The 22,312-nt window shown below is 40.6% G+C and overlaps 1 protein-coding gene across 8 annotated transcripts in view; it reads right to left on the reverse strand.

Annotated features, from left to right (window-relative positions):
* Adgrv1 (adhesion G protein-coupled receptor V1) overlaps positions 1-22,312 on the reverse strand; it is a 538,324-nt gene that overhangs the window by 65,077 nt on the left and 450,935 nt on the right. The gene's annotated exons all lie outside the window — the stretch shown is intronic.

Below are 22,312 nucleotides of genomic sequence, written 5' to 3' on the forward strand. Positions count from 1 at the left end.
AGCATCCAGTAATTAAAAGATGGTTTCAGATGGGAGAAACATCCAGAGGCACATCTGAATTTTGTAGGTTTGAAGCCTATAAAACTGGAGGAGGGGGCACTTCTTTAGCAACAATTGCAAGTCTTTAATTGAGTTACAGCATCTTAGAAAGAGACTACCCAAGCAAGAGGTACTTAACCTCAAGTCTAACAGCTTTCTTGCTAATGTACATCTGAGGAGGTACGTTTTAAATTCTTTGGAACTCAGCAAAAGGAGAATAGAGAACGAGGATGGACGTTAAGAAGAATGTTGATAAATGGCTACCATGCTACCATGAATTTAATTTGGTAAGCTGGATGTTATCATTCACTTAATGGAAATAACTTCAGTTTCATAATTACCAAGCTGGGTTTTTGCATATAATAAATGACCAGGAACTTATCTCTTGCCTATATGCCATGCTTATCAAAGAAGACACTTAACGGTAATATTAGAGATAACTTATATTGAGAGATGGCTTTGTTAGCATCAAACAGAGTGATTTCAATATCCTCAATAAAAACGGACCTTAGCACAACATTTTTCTGTCCACGGGACAAGAAAATCTATGAAAACACAATGTTATGCACAAGATACAAAGAATTTCCACAACTCAACAACCAAAGGAAAGTCTCCAAACAGTCCAATTCCAAAGTGGGAATGACTGGGAAAGATGTTTCTCTAAAGGAAATAAGCAAATGTATGATAAACATTTCAAAAGATTTCAACATAACTAGCCACAGAGAGAAAAACCAAGGCTACAAAAAAAAAACTATCCTTCATACTCACTATGGCAGCTACTCTGGAGAAATCAGAAAGCTGTGAGTGGAAAGTGAAGGGGGAAAGTGAGAGGAACCCTAGAGCAGGTGAGCACCACTGATGGGAATGGAATGAGGAGTTGCTATGGAAGCATATGTTGGGCCCTTAAGAGGTAAACAGAGGATTACCACAGGACCCACACATTTCAGCTCTAGCTTTATCCCAAAGAAGTGAAAGTAGGGGACAGAAACCTTTGCTTGTACATCGATGTTCACAGAGTGTCAGTAACAATAACCAATTGAAACAGCCAAATGTCCCCTAACCATAAACAAACATACTTAGGTGTGTTGTGATATCACCCAGTGCATTCACAGGGAGTCATGAAAAGGATGAGAATATATCAACGAGGCTTTAGGAAGCTGCCTTGCTCCTTTCACCACGTGAAGACCGTGAGGATGCCATTATTTGTGAACCAATGTGGGGCCCTTACCAAACACCAGACCATTGGCAGCACCGTCTGGGACTTCTCACTGTGAACCCCAAGAAGTAAGTGTTGATGTTTGTCAGGTATGACATTTTTTTGTCTGGTATTTTTGTTAAGACAAAGGTACCCTAGGTTACAAAAGAATGGGATTCTGCTATGCACTACAGTATACATGAACCTTTTGTAAAATGTTTGGCTGAGTGAAATAATATGAACACAAAAGGATAAATAATTTCCCTGACATCCAGGTAGTAAGCAAATCACTGAGACAGAAAAGAGAAGGGAGGTTACCAGGAACCAGGAGGGCTATAGCAAGGAGCTACCCTGCAGTAGACACAGAGTTTCTGTTTGGGACAATTAAAAGTTTCAGGATATTTTAATAGCACTGATGGTTATATAGCATGGTGGCAGCTGGTGATAATTAACTGTATAGTTAATGATGCTTAATGATAATTACGTGGATATTAAAAACACTGTGATGTGCATATTATTACAAAAGGGGGAAGACTGTTAAATCAAGTACGTATGAAGATAAAGTTCTACATTGGAGGAATGAAAATTCCAAGAGAATAAAGGGAGAAAGCTTAAGTGAGGACACATATATATACATATATACACATATACATCACATGCTTATAAATAAACACATATGTATAATATATGTGTGTAATATATATATATAAAGTTAAGGACTTGGGTTGTAAGGATCCAGGAGAAGTTGAATGTGGGGAGAGGTGATGGATAGGACCTAAAGACAATGCACTCATGTATGAAATTTCCGAAGAATAGAAGCAGTTTTACAAGAAAAAGAAATCAAAAGATACTAATGTGATACACAAAGTATTTTAAAGTTTCTTGGAAGAAATTACTTGTACACAGTGGCAGGAAGAGTTGTGTTTGTGTTAGAGCTGCTGTCCCTGGAAAGTCCGTTCTTCACGGCAGTGCTGATGGGCCGCATCCCATGTCTGTCTTTTCTTTCTTCCTTTCTTTCTTTCTTCCTTTCTTTCTTTCTTTCTTTCTGCCTTTCTTTCTTTCTTTCTTTCTTTCTTCCTTCCTTTCTTTATATTTTTTGTTTGTTTTGGGTTGTGGTGAGGATGTGTGTAATTTCAGTGAATTGTGGTTTGTGGAGAAAGCCTATTGCTTTCATAACTTTTTTTTTTTGAAATTCACCCATTATGCATGCAGTGACAACAGTTATGACCTCATTATAAAAATAACACCTCATTCATGAGGCTGAAGTTTATCACGTGTTTCCAGGCTTCTAAAGTACTTGTTTCAGTCTTACCTCACTGACCTCCAGAGTTTTAGTTAGGAATATGCTACTAAAACAGACTCATCAGTCCAGAACAAGAAGCATGGTGATCAAACGGTGGGGAGTTAAGATAGCTATGGGGTTATCTCTGCCAGGGCACTAATTTTCAATTAGAAAAATAGGTAAATTGTGGGTGAAAAAAAGGTATCAAAAGGTCTTGTTTCAAAAGCCTGGTTCCCAATCTGAAATTAATAGCTATTTGGTTACAAGGATGCTTCTGGTTTCTGATTTACTTTTTGGTGAGATTATAGTGTGCACGTGGACTTCTTACCCTGTTTTAACACTGATTCTACAACACACAAGCACTCACCAATGTTTTCAAATATACCTGGAAGCATATGGGCCTATTTAAAAATGCAAGACATTTATGTCTCAGAACTGGTCAATCAGCATTAGGCCAATATGTGGAATACATTTTTAAAAAAGCACTCATGGGTGTGCTTTTATTTATAGAAACAACTTTCACCACATTTGGTCAGCTTGTTTCCCCAATCTCTGATCACACGTCCTAAACATGGTTCTAATATTAGAACGCCCTTCTCATTTCAGTGCTTCTGCAACAAGATCTTAAGTGTTTTGAAGAAGCTCTACCACATTCAAACTGTGACTGAAAATGTTCTGTCCAACCCCTTTAAAAATAGGTTCTTGTAGCAACAAAAGGCCAAGGGTGCAGTAGTGGCATGAATCTTACGGTGTAAACAACTACTTCAAGTCTGCTCCTCAAGAGGAAACCCACGCGTGCACAGCATCATAAGTCTGGCCAAACCCACATAACCCATGGTTGGGGAGCCCAGAGGCCTACAATAGACAGATTACTGTTCTGTTAAGTAGATGTAGGCTCAAAGGGCTTTCTAAATTCCTATCTCTATACATATAGATCAGTGCACTTAGACCTCATCAGTGCATCTTCTTTGTACAGTGTGGATGGTGGTTAATAAAGAAAGAAATTGATCAAATTACAAAGTATCTGTGGAATTCTCAGTTACAAATGAGGCACACACATATATAGTATATACACACATACACATATATATACTATTGTATACACACACACACACACACACACACACATATATATATATATACCCCATTTGTAACTGAGAATTCCACATATACATATATTCATATATATACCACATATAAACACACACACACAAACACACACACACACACACACACACACACACATATATATTCTACCCCAAGGCTCACGGTCCTTAGTGGTAGGGGGAGGCAAAAATATTCTAATAGCCTGAGGTCAGGGAAGAATGGAGCAACCATTCTGCCCATGACCTGCACAAGATGTGCACAATATCAAGCTAGTCCACATTTCTCTCTCTCTCTCTCTCTCTCTCTCTCTCTCTCTCTCTCTCTCTCTCTCTCTCTCTGTGTGTGTGTGTGTGTGTGTGTGTGTGTGTGTGTGCGCTTGCATTTTGAGATTCCACTGATAAATGAAGAACTGTAGAAAATGTATGGCTCTTGGGAAAAGAAAGTCAGTTTTCTTTAAGGGTATAGTTGCTGGTGGTTGACCACAGTCTAGTGGATGGTCCTATAACCAGGATATATCAGTAGGACAAATTATAGTTGATGAATTATAAAAATAAATAAAAAGAAGACAAAAAATTGAGGAATGGTAGGGGAGTCAGGGTAGGTCTAGGGAGAGTAAAAAAAAGGTGAATGAGTATGATCAATAGTTCATTGTACAAAATCCTTAAAGAATTCATTAAAACATCATTATGTCTTTTAAAATATTTAAAAATATCTAAACATTTAGCAGCTTCTTTTCTACACTCTCTTCCTCTTTATGAATTTATTTTTCAAACTTCATAGCATTTATAAGCACGAAATTATTATGTAAGTTATGCAAGTCTTGATTTTATTTGTTAACTTGATAAGAGACTTAATAACTGCTTTAACTTTTGGGTGTGTCTTTTAGGATGTTTCAGAAAAAGATGGACATTTGAATTTTGGATAAAGAAGATAGCCTTCCTCGATGTGAGTGGTCATCAACCAACTCACTAAGGGCCTACACAGAACACAAAGGTATAGGAAAGGGTAGAGCTGTACCTTTTCTCGGCCTGACCGTGTGGTCTGGTACATAGGTCTTTCCTGTTCACTGTGCTCTTGGCTCTCAAACCTTCAGAATCAGACCAGAATTCCCATCCTTTATTCTTATGTCCTCGACCAACACCACAGGCATCTAGACTCTCCGATTGTAGGTGCTGATTTTGAGACTTCCCAGTCTTCATAATCAAAGAAGTTAGCACTTTACATTATATCACTTTCCCTGGAGATGTCTATCTTCATGTCTTCCAGTCATCTATCTGCCATCTCTCTATTTTCTGTCATCTATCTACATATCATCTATTTATTCATCATTTATCTACCTACATACTTATCTTTCATTTATCAATGCATGTATACTACCTATTAGTTCTTTTTCTACAGAAAATCTAAATATAGTTGTATCTAGTGATATTCTTTTCTGTACAAAGTCCATGAAAACACTCTCAAGTGCATAGTCTTGCACCTTCCTTACGAAGGAAGGGACTCAAATATAGGTAAATTAATAAGTAAGAGTCCAATTTTAGTTCACATCTCTGTAGAAATAGCTTTGCTGCAGTTAAAAGAGAACTGGTAGCTAAGTTTCCCTGCCCACTATTTATTTCCTTCACCTTCTACCTAAAGACAAAAGAAGACGCACACACACACACACACACACACACACACACACACACACACACACACACTCAGGATAAGGAAAGGAGAGGAAAAGTGATGAGGGCTTTAAGGTGCAGAGAAGGCAAGGTAGAAAAATGATGGTTGTGGGTTGCAGGCGAGGCTGCCTGCCAGTGACTTCCCCCAACGACAGATCTCTGTGATTGCTTTGTTAAATTTAAATTACACATATTTATTTTGGGGGTAGGTAGCTGAATGCTTCCATGTCCATGTGAAATAAGAGGATAATCTGGAGACCGAACTCAGTCTTCAGGCTTAGCATCAAGAACCTTTACCTCTTAAACCATCTTGCCAGCCCAATTACTTAATTTTTATGGAACTGGGGAAAGACAGAGAGAAAAGGGGTGACCATCATTGACTACTTCCAGAACCAGTCGATTTTATTCAAGATTACCATAGTCGTATACCAATTTGAATACCTCTGAAGGAGTCAGATCTGTCCTGAATTCCTGAAGGTGAAACTCTGTATCAATCACAAATCATAGAAAGCAATGTATTAGTGAACTGCAAATTCTAGAGAGAATAGCTGCATTAATACTAGCTTATTTTCTCACACTCAATACATTCTATGCTGTGTCATGCCACCATCCCATTCTGTCCATTCCATGCCACTTAAAATATACTGATAATGAGACTTATCAGTGGCTTATGATCCACAGTCATGGGCAAAGGAAGCCTGAGTGATCATATCCATAGCATAGCCTATACGTAGCACCTTCAAATATAGGGAGCTGATCCTTATAGAGGTGTGAAGGATGGCATTGGAGGAACTGTGCAGGTGAGGTCCTGGACCACAGGACAGAAGTCAATACTAGCTGAGAGTGTATTTTGCAGGGTTGAAGGAATGTGAGTCTATTCCCCAGTATCTTAAGGTCTACGGAGAATTTAAGCATCAGGACTTGGCTAATGGCAGACTTGGCTCGCAAGGATGTTAAAAGACAGCTCACTGTCAAGCCTGCTTTGGGTGTGATTTATATGGACCGAAAAGAAGTGGTGAAAGCCTAGAATTATGGTCTTGCCTTGCAAGAGCTATATATAATTTTCAATTTGCAGGCTATAATTTTGAATCTAAGGAGAATAACCAAGTTATATGAGACAGACCCACATCAACCTTGCAAAAACTGTTATTAGAGTAATTCTATTTGAACCACATACTTTAGAGTTGCCAGCTAATGCCCTGCTGTGTGGTGATGGGGGTGTTGGTTATGACTGTGACTCTTAAGGAAAGGTGAAATTCACGGTTGTCTTCCTGTGCTGCTCAACTTTCTTGGAATCATGGACAAGGGAATAGCATTTGCGTTAACAGCTGACGGAGACATTTTTGAAGGATGCTTTACCAAATGAAAGTGGCAAATGCTCTTAGACATCAGAGTTCTAAAACAAGCATGGAACCGGTGAAGCAATAGTCAAAGACAAGCTTAGCCTGGCTTTGTAATATTGTTAGCAGTTTCTCAGAGGTAAAGAGCTGTGACACTCCTTTAAAAATGTGCTGGGGCACAGGGTAATAGTTCCTTCCACACAGCTATCAGAGCACCAGAAATGACTCTATTGCCATTTTGAATCCTACTAGATGGCCTTATATTATTTAGAAAATAGGTTACTATTAACTACTAGTAACTAGTAGTAGCAGCTACTAATAACTTGTTAAATGTGACCCATGATTTGAGTACACATCAGAGAACAGCCATTAGGATTGAACAGGCTTAAATTCAGTGCCAGAGTCTTGACTCAAATAACAAAACATCTCATAATCATTAACACCAATGATGACTCTGTGTGCTCAAGAAAATATGTTTGTGGGTTGTCACATACGCCAGTCCCTAGAACCATTTTCTGATAGAGCCTCAGACTGGATGGATGGTAGCTTACCTCCAAACTCATTGCTCCTTTAACTTTGTACTTTAGCCATCCTAATAGAAAACACAATTTTAAATTTTACTTCTTTTTAAACTTTTACTGCTTTACCACAGGGATCTGCCTGCCTCTACCTGAGCGTTGGGACTGAAGGAGCTCACCGCTGTACCCCTGCCTTGTTTCTTTTTTAGTGTGATTGATTACATTTCGTCTTCCGTTTGCTATTAGATTACAAGGGGATTGCCTCTCCTTAGAAATAATGCTGCATTGCTCAAAAGGTGTGGGTGGATTATGCTCTCTTGTTAAATGACTATGTCTGTAAATGCAGAAAATGAACATCACACCCACATACAGAACTGTTCTCAGGAATGTACAGCTGACCACAAAGCAATCTGGTATCTGTGTTACATAAACACTTGCCATTGTCCAACAGCACAATATACACAGGTGGGGCAGGGATTTTTATACGAAAGGAATGAACTAATTCCGTATTGCTCATTCTTATTAGCAATCTCAGAGAATAAAACTGGGGAACCAATTGTGTTGAGAAAGATCCTCCGAAGTCAAACCCCATGCATATGATTTAATGGGAAGGATTCAATTAAAGCAAAACAAAGTCGTAAATCACTGGGCATGGTGGTACATGCCTTTAATCTCAGCATCTGAGAGTCACAGACAGGAAGATCTCTATAAGTTTCTAGCCATTCTGGTCTACATAGTGTGTTCCAGGACAGCAAGGATCAAGACCTATCTCAAAATAGAAAAACAAACAAACAAACAAACAAACCAAAAACAACAACAAAAAACCTTGGGGTGGGCGATATGGTTTACTGGATCCTTCTAGAAGATCCAGGTTTGATTCTAGCATCCACATGATAGCTAACCACCACCCATAATCTTAGTCCATGTGGATCCTGTGTGCTCTTCCGACTTTCACAGGCACAAGGCATGCACGTCGTGCACAGACATACATTCAGGCAAAATACACATAAAAAACCCAATACTAACCAACTTGCACAACCATAACAAAAAGAACAAAAAAAAACCCTAATAAATACTTGTTTTGACAATTTTTTGTGTGCTATTGAGTAAATAATTTAAACACAGTAACCTGTATCTAATAGTAGATTATTACATTTTTCTTTCTCTGTATGTCAATGTTATATGTAATCTTTTGAGGTGTTTTTTTGTTTGTTTGTTTGCTTATTTTGTTTTTTGGTTTTTTTTTAAGATTTAATTCCAGCATCTCTTTCCTCCATACTCTTGAATATTCATGTGAATTTCAAGTCATGGCTAGAATAGTTCACAGGGATGTAGTACTAGAGCAGTAAGGTAGATGATATTGTTTGGTTTATTCTCAAAGATGTGTTCTCTCTCTCTCTCTCTCTGTGTCTGTCTGTCTGTCTCTTTGTCTGTCTGTCTTTGTGTGGCAGTCTGTCCGTCTCTGTGTGGCTGTGTGTATGTGTACTTTTATGTGTGTGTGTGTGTGTATGTGTGTGTGTGTGTCTGTGTGTGTCTGTGTGTATGTATACTTTTATGTGAATATGTACCCACAGGTCCTTGGCTCCAGTAGAGTTAGGAATGCATTCATGAAGATGAAGACTGGAGCTTATTGTCTTGGCCTTGAAGGCAGGCAAACAAGTCAATATTGAGGTTAGAGGAATAAGAATAGCATATAAAAGGTGAAAGGCACATTTCTAAGTCTGAGTAGGTTGTTCCTTTTGGCTACCATTAAAAGCTCACAGAAGTGAGTAATGAGAAGAATCTCATAGCAATGGACCAGCTATGCAGAATGATAGTCCATCACATAGAGAGAGCCCTTTCACATTTCTGAAACAAACAAACAAACAAACAAACAAACAAACAAACAAAAAACAAACAAACAAAAAACGAGGTACCCATGACTGAAAGAGAGCTTTATCTCCCAGGAAAGTAAACAGGCTGATGAGAGGAAGCAAGAGCAGCCCCCCACCCACAATGGCAGCAGTCTAAGTAAATGACTGGAAAGGCCCAAGGCAAAGGAGTACCAGGAGAGCACCTCCCACAGTGTAAGTGGAGGGGCAGAGACACAGTGCAGACACAGAACTGTAGGGTACCACACATCTAAAAGCAACGGCAGATGGGAAACCATCACCAAAGATTCTAATTCAGTGTGGCTATAGACTCATGAGAGCAGAATTTCAGAAACCTTCAAGGTTCTGTTGATTCACTTCTGATTACCAGTGATCTGAGTGGCTATGACTAGAGAGTGAAAGAAATTACACAGTTCTCCTAAGTGCAAAAACAACAAGAATGAAAAGCATGAGAAATAATATTGAGATCAGAAGAACTGATCGAGGCAGATGACGACGTGAGACTTTCTCACACTTCCTGAGGATAAGCCATTGGAGGGAAAATGAAGAGTATCCATCCTAAATGCACACGAAGATGTGTGTGCCGGTAAGTGGGGACAGAGCAGGGATGGAGTTGGCAAACTCTAAAATTCCTGGCTACCCTGACATGGATATTAGAAGCAGTCCCTAGAGAACATACATGCTTTGGAATTCCATCTCAAGGAAGAGCCATTAGCAGGGTGTACTGGCTAGTTTTGTGTCAACTTGACACAGCTGGAGTTATCACAGAGAAAGGAGCTTCAGTTGAGGAAATGCCTCCATGAGATACAACTGCAAGGCATTTTCTCAATTAGTGTTCAAGGGGGAAAGGCCCTTTGTGGGTGGGACCATCTCTGGGCTGGTAGCCTTGGTTCTATAAGAGAGCAGGCTGAGCAAGCCAGGGGAAGCAAGCCAGTAAGTAACATCCTTCCATGGCCTCTGCATCAGCTCCTGATTCCTGACCTGCTTGAGTTCCAGTCCTGACTTCCTTGGTGATGAACAGCAGTATGAAAGTGTAAGCTGAATAAACCCTTTCCTCCCCAACTTGCTTCTTGGTCATGATGTTTGTGCAGGAATAGAAACCCTGACTAAGACACAGGGGGTGAGTAAGAAAATGAAAATGTCACTACCTCAAGGGAAAGCGTCTTCTGAGGAGGGCTAGCAGTCAGTACTGGCTGAAGCCTAAGAGTTTAAGGGTATGCAGATGAGAGAGAAGCTGGTAGGTCTGGTGTACACGGGCACGGGTGATGAGTGAGTCTCCCTCATGGTAGAGCTGGGAAGGGAAGGTGGTGAGCAAAACTGCTGGAGGGGCTCGTGGGGGAAGGGAGGAAGGGAGAGGCACGGTGCTAGCCTGATGAGACAGCAGCACTGTAAGGAAGCATCTCTAGGTTGTGTAAAGCGATACACGTCGTTAGACTGTGGGGGAGACCCAGAGGACTGAGATTTAAGCTGTAAGACATCTTTGGAAAAATTAGCAAAATCAGTTCCAAGAGAAGGTAAAGCAGATGAAAGATAAAAATGGGAGGCGATCCTGAGGAGCAGCTATGTAGGGAAGAAGGGGTGGACCCTGGTGAACAGGAGACAGCCAAGGATACTGAGCAGGTGAGGTAAGGAAAACTGAGGGTGGCAGCATCATGCTGGTTTTAATTTCTCGTATAGACAGAAGGCATTAAATGCAACACTTTATGGCAGTGGGCTCTGTTTCAAAGATTACTTGAGAATCAATTAAAGATAATTCAAAGATTTCTGGGAAGCAGATGTGGGCCAGGGAAGCTTGCTTAGAATAAATTAGTGTCTATTATGGAATACCACTAATTGGTCCACAATTATTTTCTATATTATTTTATTATCTTTATTTTTATTTAATTACTTTATTCTTTATTGGCACCCCGTAATACTTTCTGTTATTAAATAACTATGTTTGTAAATGTAGAAAATGAGCATCACACCTACATACAGAGCTGTTCTCAGGAATATAAAACTGACCACAAAAAAATCTGGTACCTGTGTTATAAGAAGGCTTGCCACTGTCCATTGACCATTAATCACTGAGCATGGCGGTACATGCCTTTAATCCCAGCCTTGGGGAGGCAGAGACACATAGATCTCTATGAGTTCTTTGCCAAAATAAAGAATAATAAAGATTACTCTGTGGCCTAGACTACACTGGTGGTTAGCCAAACTACTTAAAGAGGAAAGCCAGTTGGTGAGGAAGTCGAAAGAGCCAATGCAAATGCCCTTGAAGTGTTCATGTTCAGAGGGAAGTGAAGGGATTGGGAAGAGAGCGTCACCCTGAGGGCCAAGGACAAATGAGAGAGTGCTGCTGGAAGAGCTGCAGAGGCTGTGCTGGGTGAGGCATGGAAGGGAAAATGGTGACACGGAGGGAGGAGTGTGTATGATCCTCAAAGCAGGCATCTGCCTCAGTTCAGAGCTGAAAGGGTGGAAGCAAAGACCGGGCTCTGAAAACAGGGAACCAATCTTTTGAAGGCAGAGCTGTGCTGTCCTGGAATGTGAGGAGGGAAGACATTTCCTGCTAAGTGGAAAAGTGACCTAGTGCAGCTGGTCTAGAGGAAAGTACCACCTCACCACTTATTTCGTTTGGAATAAGGGCCCTGAAGGAGTGTACTTTTAGCCCAGTGATGTGTACATCACTGCTGGTATAGTGTACATTTCTTCAAAAACTATGTGTTGCAAAAATACCATTTTCCTATTTGATTTTCTTTACAGCACAGCCATTGTGCCTCCAATATAAACTGACTTCTCGTTTCCCAGGTTACTTATTCCCAGTTTCTACCTTTTTAGTGATAACAACCCTACTTTTATTCACTCACAGATCTGATCTTTAATATTTTATTAGCCAATCAGTTTAAAGTGCATCCATACAAACTATATTTCGAGAACTATATTTACATAAGGAGTAATGTAAACATTGAACCATGAGTAGAAAGGATTTGAAATAATAATAACAGCCCTAAAAAGTACATGGGAAAAATTACAATAGAATCTGCAACTAAGAAGCTGGCCAACTGTGCATTAAGGGACCACAGTGGAGAAGCCAGCTGAGGGGTTCATTACCACGACAGAATATAAACAGTCCAAGATAAAACAGGCTAAAAAACCTGGTATTTCTACTGTCTAGCTAAATTTTATATACATTCATCGGCAATAGTGTAAATGCTAATTCTGGACAGACATATTTTTAAAACGAGAAATTGTCTTTTCCTTTGCCAGGAGAGGATGGAAGAGTGCTATCAGCCACTAAAAAATTGCTTCCAGATCAAAGCAATAAACAAAAATAACTGTTTTTTTTTTTTTTTTTTAATAACTGTTTTATAGAGTTTTCGGAGAACGAGAAAGCAATGAGTCATTGGTAACTTTGAAAAGATTAGTAAGGCAGGATTTGAAGAAGAGTAAATCTTTCTAAAAAGTGTATAAGCCACCAGGAAAATTGAAATTTAACATTTTTATTAAATTGGAAATGAGCAAGAAGAAAACATATTAAAAGTCAGTAAGTCCATTATGAACAACTAGAATGTTCTAGTGGCTCTCTGGACAAATGGGATGTGGCATGACAAGGGTAGCCACAGGACTATTTGATAGCCATACATGCTTGTATTGTTTACCACACAGACTGCATTGTCCACCAAACCCTCATAAAGATGGAGAGCAAAGCATAAATCCGTTGTGGACTGGTGGCTCAGCAGATGGAGCTTATGCACACACTTCACATTGTGTTTGATATCCAGATGTTATGACCGGAGCTCCCAAGAGCTGTTTTCTAACTTCTACACACACACACACACACACACACACACACACACACACACACACACACACATGCTTGCATAGGTGCATGTATGAGAACAATACCGTGCCTCATTTAAAAAAATATGGATACCGTTCTACTCTCTATCCGCTTCTGAACTACCATAAATGAACCCAGAACACAAGAGTGAGCTTAGCTGTGTTAAATCCAGACTTATTAGAATTACACTGCTGTTAGGTACACAGCGGCAAGGCTGTAAGTACAGCACAGGTGTGTGAAGTTCACTCAGAAATAATAAGGTTTTCTTTTAATTTCAGCATCTGAGGATTGTCACCATTAGATTATTTTAATGGCACGATCAATTTGGACCTTAGAGTGCTTCAGCATAACATAGAGGTAAATAAGAACCAAGGGACACAGTCTCAAGACAGTGGCAAGGGCCTTGACTATGAGATGATGGAATCCAGGTGTCATGGATGGAACTGTGTCTTCTAGCCATCAAATTCACAGGGAGCATGCCTGACTCCCAACATGGTGGTAACATGCCTCCAGGAGGTGACAAGATCAGTTATTAGAAGTCTCACAATGGGATCAATGACTTAGAAGAGATGCAGTAGGGATGTCTTTCTCTTCTGCGAGTGCACAGCAAGACCACAGCAGGAGGATGGTCCTCGGGATCCAAATCAGCTGGCACTTCTGAATCAGAAGTCACATCAGGGACTTCTGGCCCCTGTAACTGTGGGAAATGTCTGTTCTTTAGATCTACAAGCCATGATGTCCTGAATGGTAACCAGAGCCATTCAGAGCCATCAAGACATAATGACAGAAAAGGAAGGCAAGGGACTACTTGAGAGAATTTCACAAAGTGTGTTAAGGAAAGGATCTCCTAATAATGTGCGTTGAGGTTTGGTTTGTTACTATGTAGCATAGTGCTAAATTCTGTATCCCAAGGTCTGGTTGCCTTGAGAGAAGTGAATTCTCACATATGTCAGCTTTTGTTATACAAACCTTGCTCTTTAAAACTATTAGTTTAATAAAGATGCCTACAGCCTGTAGCTGGGCAGAAGAGAGATATTGACAGGGCTGGAGGTCTCAGGATTGGGGTCTGAGACAGGGACCAGGGAGGAAGAGGAAAGAGGATAGATGGATCATGAGGACATGGCCATGAGGACCAGCCTGTGGGAGTGGTAGCACAGGCAGAACATGGCAAAAGGTATCTCAGGGCTACTGACAGAGAAGTAGATAGAATATCACAGAGGGTTGGTATCTGCCCAGCTCTGGTGCTTTAAGGCTTATTACAAATATAAAGGGTTTGTCTCTTTTATTTGGGAACTAAAAATATCAAAGGTGGGATAGAAACCCCCAATAGTATTTTCGACAAAAATTATGCAATTACACATAGTCTGGTATTAAGTTAACAAGAAGAAACAAATTTCAAGCTTTTAGTATACTCTAGTGGGTTTATTAAGCACTTACAGATGTTGGCATTTTATCAATCAAATAATCTCATAAAATAGGCTAGTAACATAACAACTGTATCAACTAGGAGATAGAAAAAACTGGGTGTTTCGGTAATAAGTATAGAGGGAGAGTTTTCACTAGAAATAATATGGAGTAGAAAATGCAAAAAAAAAAAATTCCAGCCAAGAACCCCTCAAGCTCTCCTGGGGAACAGAATCTAATGATCATTTTTATGAACATCTTTTAAAATTAAGGTTTACATATTGAGATTATCAGGGAAAGTTTGATTTAAAAAATGCTAAGGGGTCAGTATAGGTGCTGGCAGCCATGGTGGCTTGTGGGGCAAGTGGAACTGTGTCACCAGACAAAACTGGGAAGGTTGAGCCGATTCAGAAACCCCCGGTACTTCTCATATCTGAGAACAGTAGGCATTACATCTATTCCCCACCAGGTTCCTGTCCTAGAGCATGCGACCACGACACCCCACGTGAGGATCATGACCACTGCACATGTAACATAGAGCACAGAGTTCTCCATGCTATTGAGGTGTCTAGATGGGCTATCCTGAGGGTTTAGCCAATAAATTTCCCTTCCCAGACATTCCTTCCTGCAAAACATATTTAATCTCCGGTCCACCCTGAGTAAGTTGTATGTTTCCATTTTCTACTATGAATAAACAATTTGGACAAGGACTGTCTCCCTCCCTCATCAAGAAACCTTAATCATACAGAGCTGTGCCATCTAAATCTTCCACAGAAGGCCCCTCTGCTCCCGACATTCACCCCAGAGCTAAGCCAGATTCCCTCGCCTCCCAGCCACGGGCTCATCACTGCTTCCTCCCTCCAACTCCTCACGGTTCTGGGTTTCTGGGAGTTTGGGAACCCCAGACTCAGCCTCAACCTGCGCCATTTCTCACCCGGGCTGGGGCCTCCATCTTAGGCAGCATTCTTCAACCCCCGAGCAGGTGGGAGTTCCATGAGCCCGGCACCTGAGGGTGGAATGTAGCCTAGAGCCTCCCCGTTTTGTCTGCCCAAGCAGTGTTAAGACAAAACGTAGACCCACAGTGGCTCTGCAGAGCTTAGTGTATCACCTGTAGCTCTCATTACAACTCCATTCTAGTGTTGCCTGGATTTTCCTGTCCGACTATAGAAGTAAGAGTATTTGTTTCATGTAAACTCTGAGATAAAAGCTCTCCCTACACCTAACTTCTTAGAACAGTGCCTGGCATACGATGAATCTTTGTGGTAGTGCAGTTGATGGTAACGGTGACCATGAAGTAGACCAGGACTCCAACACTTACTGTGGAGCTCTCAAAACACTAACAACACCAACACCACCACCAACACTAACACCCCACTTAATTGTTAATAGAAGGATATTCAGAAACTGTGAGTTATATAGAAAGACCCTCCAGCCCCTTTTCTTCTTTGGTTACATGTATAATTTGGGGAGTCGAGAATAACTTTAAACTTTAAACTCTTTGATTGTATTCTGTAGTTTTCATGAGGACAGGCAAAGGCATGGGGGAATTCCTGAGGAGACTGTGCTAGAAAGTTTTGCTCACTTATTTACAGTGTGAGGAATTAAGCCCAGGAACTGTGACAGCAAGCACCCTCCAGTTGAGACACAGCCCCGATCCAGTTCTAAGACTTTTTAGTGATTAATCCTAAATGCACAAGACAGGATAAGACAAACAAACAAACCAATAAAGAAGGTAGGAAGCATTAGCACCACACTGTAACTGGAGTTTAAAGATTTCTCATTTGAAGCTCTGAAGACCAAGGCCCTAGAGGAGAATCTGAAAGGCTTCTTGAAACCACTGGGATTTCCCCCCAGCACTGCTAACAGGATGTGGCAAGGTTGAGCTGAGCTTGCAAAGACTCAAGTGAAGGGGTGTGTTCGCTGTACAGTGAAGAGGTTCATTGTATAGTGAAAAGTGGGGTTTTCCTTGGATCTCCAGGCCCTGTGTTTTCATTTTCTTCTCTGCAGTAAAACTGGGACGAGACTGCAAACCAGCGTCTGCTGCCCAGACCAAGTGAAACCTGTTGTGTTGCTCACTCTGGAGCTCAGGCAAGCACGCAGTACTGTTCTAGGACACATAACTCTCTTTGTGCTTTAATGTAAGCTATACTGCTTGAGTATACAATTATATATATATTATATTCATGAGTATATATGATATATATGCTCATGAGTATATATGATATATATACTCATATATATATGTATATATATATATATATCAAATGATATCTCAAATGGTATTTTTGCAATTTGACTTATAAACCATGAATGTTTCTGCAAGTCAATCTTAAAATAATAAGAGTACATAACTTTGAAGTGAAAACACGAGACTTTGTGATCTAGATGTTCCAACTATTTGTAACAAAGCAGCACAAAACCCAGTCACTTAGAATTGTGTTTTGCCACAGTCCTGCAGCTGCCTGTGTCAGGTTTCTGCTCTGCTCTGTGTAGATGGATCCTACAAGATGGATTCTTCACATATCTAGAAGCAGGGCTAAGATCCCCTACCCCCACCTCCAAACACTGCAGGATGGCTAAACATGTCTCTGCACGTGTCTGTTCCTCATTGGCTAGCTTGATCGTTCTATCAGTGTGGTCATCTCAGGAAAACAGAACATACATGGTGGCTGGTTTCCGAGATAAAGACAGTTAAATGTGTTAGTCCTCAACCACACTAGACCCATTGTGAGACAGCATCATGTCGGTGAGATTTGTGTAAGCAAAACCAAAGCCTACCCTGACTTATGGAGGGAAGAAGAATCTCACTCTGGTTGTGGAAAGGAGCACCCACGTCCACAGAGAGAAGCAGTCAGTCTGCTAGCTTGTACAGGGCAGTATAGAGATATTTCATTTCTTAGAGGCTATTTCTTTATTCTCTTATTCATTTGCATTTCAGTGAGTTTTGTGTATCTATTTGAATCATTTTTAAATGTTAGCAATAACTTTGAGCTGTGGTAAAATGTTTTACATTCATCACAAGTTTTCAATGATTTCCATTAGAGTATAGAACGTTATCTTACCTATTATTGTTAACCCTAAGGATAAAGAGAAAGAGCCTTACAAGGGCTAGAAGCATTCTGCGGTACAGATGCTCCCACTCAAGCACTGGCCGTTACCATTCCAGGGAATTCTAAAATAGAGAGTCTCCTTGCTCATGGCCAGTGGGATCGAGCCACCTCTCCCACCCAGGTACTAACCATAACTATGCATAGCCTCTGAGATCAGACCATATCAGGTATGTCCTGGATGGTGTGACCCTGGACTCCACTCACCTCTCCAGTTTTGTGAATATATTGAAACCTATGTAGAGATCTTTACAACAAAAGGACTCATAATCACCTACTTCCTCTTTTCCTTGCAATTAATTTTCTTTCTCTGGTCCACGTATCTTTCATCAAGTAAGAACTGGCTGATGATTCAGAAAGGAGTCAGCAGCTTTTAAAGTAAGTCTAAAAGGAGAGACCAGCTTATTGTTGCCCAAGATCAAACCTGAACCTGAAAATTATAGGCTTCATTTGAAATGCTGTTAGAGACACTGAAATGCAGTTTATGATACCTTTATGACTCATTCTTGAGTAGCCATAGAAAGGAGGAGAAAGCTAGTGATTCTCACAGAGAGCCATTGACCTTAAAGAATCAGGTTCACAGAGGTCAACTATGGGTCCCCAAGGCAATGCTGTGAGGCTGTTCCAGGACTGCTCAGCAAGAAAGGTATAGAAGATGGCTACCTCAGTTCCCAGGGTACTTGACTTCGCTGGAGCTCCTGCCCCCTTTCCTTTAGAGTTCACCAGTTTACTTGAATGCTGAGTGAAACCAAGGATGTGAGAAGGAAAAACAGTCACTTCAAGTGTAAGATGCAAGGATTCTCATTGATACTATACTCAGTAGGGTCATATACTTGTTGGGGAAGTTGGCCCTTTTGTCAGGCATCTAGATTCTGGGAAGGGAATAATTTGGAGAACAATTCTAAAGACAGTGGAAGATTCTAGGCCAAATGGAATGATGTAACCCCTTTCAGGTAGTCAAGTATGTCTGACTCTAGTATTAACTATATCTGCTTAACTGTCTTAATGAAGGGGAAATTCAATAAAACTCTAAGCTGTCTGAGTTTTCTTAGGAGGAATTCTTGCCTTTGCATGTTTAGAACTACAGTAAGCTATGCTGGGCCTTTGGGAGAGTTGATTAGACCACACTCCAGCTCCGTCGTCCAGTGTCCTGGAGGGTGTGAAAGCCCCAGCTGCTCAGAGAAAGAGAAGATGGTTCCAAATTTTCTGTTGTCTTCAAACTTAGGTTTTCAGCAAACAGTAAATCTGACCACTCTATAGATTCTCAAGTCCTAAGTGGGAGTTGTCTGCTTACAGGAAGCGCCAAAAGCAAAGAAAAGTTACACACAATCCAGGTTTCCAAAATTCCAATACACACACGTTCAAAATGTTCTTAGAATTTGGATTAGTACTCTCAGCTCACATAGATTTCATGTATACTTATACAGATTACAGAAATTTCTGAAGCTTTATCTCTTCAAATTGTGCTGCTTATGGTTCCTCCAATTCCTTTCTTTTGTTGGAAGATCTGTTCTTATACCTTAGCCTCGTTTTAATTTTCTCTCCTTTTTTTGTTTCCTTGGTGGTTCCCCAGCTTTCCTTTGGACTCTGTTCATGAGCTGGCTGTCTCCTCTCTGATGTGTTTAGAGTTCACCTCAATATTTGTATAGTTAACATTTTTAGCAGTATGCTTGTTATTATTCCTGAAATAGGCCACATTTTTGTCATCTACCTATCTATCAATCTATCATCTATCTATTCACCCATCCGTCCATCTATCTATCTATCTATCTATCTATCTATCTATCTATCTATTATGTTTTAAGTACTCTCACAAATATGCCATCTTTCATATCAGAAGATACGGTTAAATAAGTTATCCCCTCTAGGGTGTCTAGTCTTAGGATTCAACCCCGCCTCATGAAAACACAGACAATAAATAAACAAACAGATGTGGGTTGTTTACTAAAAACAAACAGACACGAACAAAAATAATCCTTATATTTAAAAACAGACCAAGTAGGCTGCTGTGATCCCAGTAACTGGGAGGCAGAGACAGAAGGATCATCTGAGATTAAGTCCAGCCTGGGCAATACAGTGAGATTCCCCCATCTCAAACAAAGAACAGCACCAGATAGGTTACTGTAGCCATTGTGGAAGACAGTTTTGCAGATTTGACAGTTAAATGCAGTCACTTTATGGACAAGGAAGTCTTCTCCCACATACACATACCTAAGAGGAATCAATATACGCATCAATGCCAAAACCTACACATGTATCTTCTTAGGGGGCAATGGAAACATTCTAAAGTTAGACTACGGTAAGGTTCCACAGCTATGTGAACATGTTAACTCTCCACAGACTAGGTGGGCTAAACAGAGGAGCTTTGTGTTATATAAACCGCATCTCAGTAAAGCTCTACACAACAGATAGAGTGGGGAAGCACTTTACAGAGTGGCTTGCAGGGGCCCAACGTGCTCTTCACTGTGTTCTACTTTTCAGGGTCCTTCAACCTCTTATAGACTTCTGAGTTGGATCACATTCACCATTTGTTACATTTTAAGGTTTATGCTTGATAGTTTCCCTTCAGTTTCAGATTGCAATTAATATTGAATAGAAACCCTTTCTTTATTCATCAGCCTTTATCATTGGAACGGTTTTGTTGTTGTCTCCCTGCCCCTGCCCCTGCCCCGTTGTAGCTTTTAGAGCCCTCAGGGAGCAGTTGATGCTGTGGTCTTTCTTTTTCTATGCGGGTGTTATAGCTACATAGATATCGGCTCTAACTCCGAAGAGCTTAGCCCTGGTGTTTAATATGATGTGACTGTATTCTTGGGTTGGTCTACTCATTTAAATCAAAGCTGAAGCTATTACAGCAGCTTTCCCAAGCTTCTGCCAGGAATGACCCATTGCCTGCATCTTCCTGCCATGGATTACAATCTTACAGGTTCTACTTTACCACCAGAGCAGATGCCAGCTCACAGCTGCTTTATTTTTTTCTTTTTTGTCTCAGGAATTATTAAGGTTTTGTCTCAGGAAATAGTAAGGTTTTGTCTCAGATCACCATTTTATGCACTCTGTCTGGTCCATAGAAATACATTATCATATTTTTTTCCAGTTTTGTTGAATATAAGATTTTAAAAAATATAATTTATTTTTAAAAATTTATTTACATTTCAATTGTTATCCCCTTACCCAGTCCCCCCTCCCAGGACCCCCTATTCCATGCCCCCTCCCCCTGCTTCTATGAGGGTGTTCCTCCACCCACCAAGTCCCACCTCCGCAACCTTGACTTCCTTACACTGGGGCATCTATCGAGCCTTGATAGAACCAAGGACCTCTCCTCCCATTGATGCCTGATAAGGCCATCCTCTGCTGCATATGCACCTGGAGCCATGTGTACTACTTGGTTGGTGGTGTAGTCCCTGGGAGCTCTGGGGGTTCTGGTTGGTTGATATTGTTGTTCTTCCTATAGCTTCCCCTTTAGCTCCTTCAGTCCTTTCTCTAACTCCTCCTTTGGGAACCCCGCACTCAGTGCAATGGTTAGCTATGGGCAAGTACAAGTCTGTACTTGTAAGGCTCTGGCAGAGCCTCTCAGGAGACAGCTATACTAGGCTCCCTTTAGCAAGTATTTCTTAGCATCCACAATAGTGTTGGAGTTTGGTGACTGTATCTGGGATGGGACAGTCTTTGGATGGCCTTTCCTTCAGTCTATGCTTGGCACTTTGTATCCATATTTGCTCATGTGAGTATTTCGTTCCCTTTTCTAAGAAGGACACATCAATCTTATTTTTAATTTTTTTTTGTTAATACGTTATCTATATTTGAGTATGGAAGAAAGGTAATAAAGGTAATAAAACACCTTACAAACTTGCAGTGCCATTTAAATTGGATATTTTAAAGGTCAGTGCATCCTATTTTAACAAGAAGATTTGAGCAGAGTATTAAACATAATGGCATTTTACTACAGTGAGTCACACATTGGGTGAAAATGTTCCGGGTTCTAAGAAAAATAAGGACTTCTACATTGAATATTGCCTTTGTATTAATAAATGTAAAGCTATTCCTGGCTACAAACACTTCTCTGTACACATTATTTTGCAAAGTGAGAGATGGGAGACGAGCTGGCAAGGTGCCAAGACCCTGCAGCTAATGAAGAAACACAGGAGGGTGAACTTCTCATCCAGCCATAAATAATGCTTTTGCACCCTGATCCGGTGTAGGGGCGAGAAAGCTGTGTCATGTCACATGTATCCTTTAAGTGACAATATCAACTAACCCACAGTAATGTATTACACATGGGTTGAGGGACTTCATGGGTGATATCTAAAATGTGATTAATTCCTTCAAGATGGCCATACATTCAATATTAGATTTGTAGAAGCTGAAAAAAAGGAAAGGTCACTGGCCCACAAGTTACCCCTTTTCCAGTTCAAAGCTCTCCCCTCAATTTCTCCAGTGTTTGACAATTTCTGTCTGTAGGTGTACAGTTATTGTTCCTTCCTAGTTGAGGAAATTCTTAGGAAACTCTATTCTAAGAACAACAGAAAGAGAATCCGACCATAAAAACCGGTGCTGAGCATGATTCAAAGGGAAAAAATGAGCCACAGTGGGAGCCAATGTGAGCTGGAAAGATTTGCACTGTTAAGTAAGCAGACATGTGTAGCCACTTATGAGGCTGTCTGATTACACATGTTTTAAAACATCTGTCTGCACAATCAGAAAGCCACAAGCAAAATCCAACACTCTCGAGCACTGCAGAGGTTTGCTTGACTCTGACATCTCAGAATCTACTAGAAGTGAAGTGAGTTCACAGGTTGAATGCAGGTTGTTATTGCTTGAGTTGGGAAAAACCTGGGGAGCAATTTCCCGAAGCTGGTGACTCACTGGCCTGGACAGTGACACCTTAAGGGAAACTGGAAACAGCAGTAAAATCCACAAGCCCTGAAGGAGGAGAGCTGCCAGGAAGTTCCAATGAGAAGA

The sequence above is a fragment of the Mus musculus genome, chromosome 13 (genome assembly GCF_000001635.26).
Source record: "Mus musculus strain C57BL/6J chromosome 13, GRCm38.p6 C57BL/6J".
Taxonomy (NCBI): Eukaryota; Metazoa; Chordata; class Mammalia; order Rodentia; family Muridae; genus Mus; species Mus musculus.